The sequence below is a fragment of the Oryx dammah genome, unplaced genomic scaffold (assembly GCF_014754425.2).
Source record: "Oryx dammah isolate SB20612 unplaced genomic scaffold, SCBI_Odam_1.1 HiC_scaffold_19, whole genome shotgun sequence".
In the NCBI taxonomy this organism is placed as follows: domain Eukaryota; kingdom Metazoa; phylum Chordata; class Mammalia; order Artiodactyla; family Bovidae; genus Oryx; species Oryx dammah.
Window position 1 is genome coordinate 77,770,206 of NW_024070203.1, and position 5,501 is coordinate 77,775,706.

The following is a 5,501-nucleotide window of genomic DNA, read 5'->3' on the forward strand; positions in this document are numbered from 1 at the left end:
AATGATCACAAGATGTCTAAAGAGTCACCCATATTTCCCTGTGTTATACTCTTTACCTTTGATGAAGTGTGTGATTTAAAAAATATTTTTCTCAAGGACACAAGTCAAAAGTAATATGTTTCTATAACAAAAATTCACATAGAGAAGCTTTCCAACACTTTATTTTTAATAACATTCAATCAAAATTATAAATACTGAACCAGCAGTACAAAATAATTTTATAAAAATTTTGGCTATATTTTACCTATAGCAAGTTATACTTAGTTCTGAGGAAATTACCATGATTATGTAAGAATAAAGAGCATTTATTAATAAATAGCATCAACAAGTATTCAGAATGTGAAATTTGTACTAAGTCCTATAAGGCACTTTCCCTGCTCCAAAGGGCTTAACAATCTTTTTGCTAACATTTGGTCAACAGTTAGAACGCATTAAAAAATAACTTCAAATAAAAACTTTAGTTTCAGTGCTTCTTTCTAAGATGTCAGTTCTCATAAATTGTAGTTAGCTAAGTGCTAACTAATATGCTTGGGCATAATCGCTCTATGACACTAATCAATATTTACTAATACAGCAAAGTATTATTGGAACAATCTCTGTAACCTACTATCTTCAATAGATTCCAATGAGGAAAATTCAGAAGTGCTATGCTCTGCAGTTCAATGGACATAAAGTTCTATTAATAGTTGTGCTTTGGCTATCTTGCTATTGCAACACAAAAAAATAATCCCTCAGATACATCATGATTTTTGACTGAACTATGTGTCGGAGAAGAAATGGCACCCCACTCCAGTACTCTTGCCTGGAAAATCCCATGGACAGAGGAAGGAGCCTGGTAGGCTGCAGTCCATGGGGTCGCTAAGAGTCGGACATGACTGAGTGACTTCACTTTCACTTTTCACTTTCATGCATTGGAGAAGGAAATGGCAACCCACTCCAGTGTTCTTGCCTGGAGAATCCCAGGGATGGGGGAGCCTGGTGGGCTGCCGTCTCTAGGGTCGCACAGAGTCGGACACGACTGAAGTGACTTAGCAGCAGCAGCAACATGTAATATTTAGATTTTCTCTTTTTAGAGTTTATATTTTCTGAAGTTTCTAATATGAGCATGTATCCATTTTTTTACTAAGGAAAAAATTTTAATGATAAAGGAATTCTTTCTTGCAGTTATTAGTAAGCAGTCACTGTGTCACAAATACTTAGATAAAAGCAGTGTTTTTACCCCTCCAAAAAAAAAACTTAACAAAGCTCTGATATCCAGAAAACTTGAAGCAAATCCATAGTGATCCATTAAATAACTATGGTTGAAAATAAACTTTTAGTTAGTCCCCACACTGAACTCCCATGAGTTCACCTTTGAACCTTATGACTTCCTGGTGAGGTGCTGGGCTGAAACACCCTCCCAGCCCAAAGCCCCTGTACAACTGGACAGCTGCAGTTGACAGCCTCTTTTGTCACTGAAGAATTTTACGTATTTGGAATCAGGATCACGTATATTGATTCAATATAATATGCATTATTTTTTCATAAATTTATATGATAGTATGAATTATTATATCTTGCTAGTCACTTCTATTTTGTTAAGAAAAATTTGAGAACTACATTTTGGGTTTCCCTGGTGGCTCAGTGGTAAAGAAACTGCCTGCAATGCAGGTGTGGGTTTGACCCCCAGGTGGGGAAGATCCCCTGGAGAACGAAGTGGCAATGCATTCCAGTATTCTTTTTTTTATTCATTAAATTTTATTTATTTATTTTTGGCTGCAGTGGGTCTCATTGCTGTGCTTGAACTTTCTCTAATTGCAACAAGTCGGGGCTACTCTCTAGCTTCAGCGCTCGGGCTTCTCACTGCAGTGGTTTCCCTTGTTGCAGAACACGGGCTTTACAGGGCAGGCTCCGTAGTTGTGACGTACACAGGCTTAGTGGCTCTGCCACACTGGAATCTTCCCAGACCAGGGGTGAACCAGTGTCCCCTGCATTGGCAGGCAGATTCCCAATCACTGGACCACCAGGGAAGTCCCCCAACTCCAGCATCCTTGCCTGAAAAATCCCATGGACAGAGGAGCCTGGAGGGCTCCAGTCCATGGGGTTGCCAAAGAGTTGGACACAACTTAGCAACTAAATAACAACAATCTATATTTTACAAGTAAAAAATTTAAAAGATTAGGAGGCCAACCACCTGAGATGAGATTAAGGGAGTGCAAGCCCTGCACACACCAGAATCTTGTCACAGACCCTGGCTTTGAACATTGTTATAAAACCTCTCATCAAATCCTCCCTGGTGGAGGAAATGGAGGCAGGAGGCTATCTGTTTCCTCCTATGCCTGGCAAAGTAATAAAACTATTCTTTTTACTTCACCCCCTCCTTGGGGAAAAAGAAAAAAATGAGATTTCAAACCAAAATTATGGTCCCTAATTGGTTTCTCAGAACTCTTTTTCTGGAAACCGGTGAGGCAGGCAGCTCTCTGTCCTAGTAATGGATAGAGTTGTGTGTTTATTCACATCAGTTGCACACTATTAAACTGAAAGGATGATTTAGACGAACATAATACACACTGGCCCCACTTTGACCTTCAACAGTTATTAAAGCCTGGCTTTGATGTTTGCAGACTTCTTTCAGTAGGTGCAGAAATAATGATATGGTTGTTAGCTTGCAGTATCTCAGCTATTGCCCAATACATTTGCTGGGTGGTGTTTCTGAAGTAAAGCTGAAGGTCTCCAATTTGACTTCATGTGGGTTACTACTGCCAGGGAATTCCTTAACTTTTGCTGGAAGTAACAAGAACTGAAAAGAGAAATTCTGTATCTGTCAACGGCTCTCTGAGAATATACTGATTCTGTTCCTGCAGTTAAAACCTTGAGATTACAGCCAGTCTCACTCCTTAACTTTATAAGCTCTGGGGACAAGAAGAGCTGACAAAGTTTTAGATGAAATGACAATTTGTGAGCAAAGGCTTTCAACTTTTCAGACACAGCCCTGCCTTGCTATTAGAGGATCACTCTCCTTTTACCCAACAGAGGCACATAGGCTACATGAAAAGGCTTTATGATGTTCACAATGTTGACATTTGTGAAACAATTCAGAATTGGGTCACCAAATTAGCTTTATAATAATGAGATGCTTGTAATGTTAGATGCTCTGACCATCTATTGTATTTGCCAAAAGAACACAGATTATTTGACCATGACCATCCAACACTCTTTGATTACTTCAATGTGAAAAAAAAATTTTTTTTTTCCTTTAAAAGCCATTCTTAACTCAAGGCCAAGTGTGGAATAAAGCATCTGTTTAAAATGATGTGTGAAGAAAATGAAAAACAAAACAAAAAGAATGATGTGCAGGAATTCCCTGGAAGTCCAGTGGTTAGGACTCTGTGCTTTAACTGCCAAGGGCCCAGGTTCGATCCCTAGTCAGAGATCTAAGATACCACAAGCAATTCTGCGTGGCCAAAAAATTAAAAAATAAATGATGTGGGTGTTTTGATTGCTCAAGGCTATTAGCTGTGCTAAGACTCTTAGTCCAAAGTTTGAATGGAAAAAGCAGTGAGGTCACAGGTTGGTCACACACTCCTGTGGGTCCCCCAGGAGATGATGCAGAGCACCTCTAACCAAGAGTCTGGAGTCTGGATTGGGGAATTCCTAGATTGGCAACTGGCACCCCCTGTCAGTAAAGGCCAACGTTCTCTCCCTAATGGGGATCAGTTCAGTTCAGTTGCTCAGTCGTGTCCAACTCTTTCCGACCCCATGGACTGCAGCACACCAGGCTTCCTGGTCTAACACCAACTCCTGGAGCTTGCTCAACCTCATGTCCATCCAGTCAGTGATGCCATCCGGCCATCTCATCCTGGGTCGTCCCCTTCTCCTCCTGCCTTCAATCTTTCCCAGCATCAGGGTCTTTTCCAGTGAGTCAGTTCTTCGCATCAGGTTGCCAAAGTACTGGAGCTTCAGCTTCAGCATCAATCCTTCCAATGAATATTCAGGGTTGATTTCCTTTAGGATTGACTGGTTTGATCTCTTTGCAGTCTAAATGGGGATGCCAACTGGCAAATCATTTGTTCACCATTTCCTTCCCATTTACATATAGAAAATTCTGCAATCATCTAAACAGAACACAAACTGGACTACAAAGTGGCTATACAGCATCCTGGAATTAGAAAATTCAGTCCTGGGGACTTCCTGGTTAAGCTTTACCTTTCAATGCAGGGGGTGTGGGTTCAATCCCTGGTCAGGGAAGTAAGACCCTACATGCCTTTCAGCCAAAAAACCAAAACATAAAACAGAAGCAATGTTGTAACAAATTCAATAAAAACTTAAAAAACAGCAAGAAAATCCAGCCCTGATGGTAGTTTTTCTATTAATTCATTTAAAATAGCTCAAGTCTTAATCCAGCTTCTGCATTTTGAATCTGGAAGCAAAATTAATAAACTTCTCTCAAAGTCTGGGAACTAAGAATCAGAGTGTATTTTGCTATGATATATCAGTTTTAGGCAAAAGAAAAAAAAACTTTAGCATAGGAAGGGATGGTTTTGTGGTTTTATATGCACTTTTTCACAATATAAGGGCTAAATAAATTATCATTTACATTATAAAATGTGGATGTGTACACATACACTTCTGTTTTAGCATATCCTTATAGCCTGGCATATACATTACCTTCTTATGGAAGAATCAAAAGCAAGAAGCTTTATTATCTTTTCACAGAAGGACTAAAGGACATGGGGGAAACAACTTTTCATACCTTTTTGTATTATTTGACTTTTACTACAGGCAATTATTACTTTAGTTTTGTTTTAAAAAATTAATTAGCAGATTATTTAGATGGAATATTTTACTTTTGGAATATTCAAATATTATAGAACATTTCAAATTTCTTTCTAGGTTTTAAATTTTAAATGTATTAATATTATCTAAAAGAATAAGAACAATTTCTAAAAAATGTCTTAATAACCACATTAAAGGCCAAAAACAAAAGTATAGAAAGTATCAGAAATTTATACAAATTTCTAAATTTTTCTGAGAATAAATTATTTTAGTTATTATGGAAAAAATGGGATTAATAAATAATTTGAAAACTCCTACTTTACAACTCTATAATAATGCTTTTGAGAAAGACTTCTTCAAAGAATGAGTTCTGAATAGATCTCCTTAACATATGCTAGAGATTAAAAACAAAATCCACACAATGAAGAACCGACCTTTATGCCTATTAAGTAATTGAATCCTACTATTTCAGTACTTGATTCAAAGTACAATCACTTTCTAAGGTGATCATTCATATTTTACACTAAGCTCTGACATTTTCTACTTACTAAATGCCTATACAAAGATATCTTTAGGTCAGGAAAAATACCTTTGGATGACAAAATGTAGCCTAAGAGATGTTATATCAGTTCTGAGTTATATAACTTTCTGACCCCAAATTATTGCTAGTTTTGGAACTACACCAAATATATAGTGTTACTAAGCTTGACCGGCTTTGGAATGAAAACATTAGAATCACACAAATC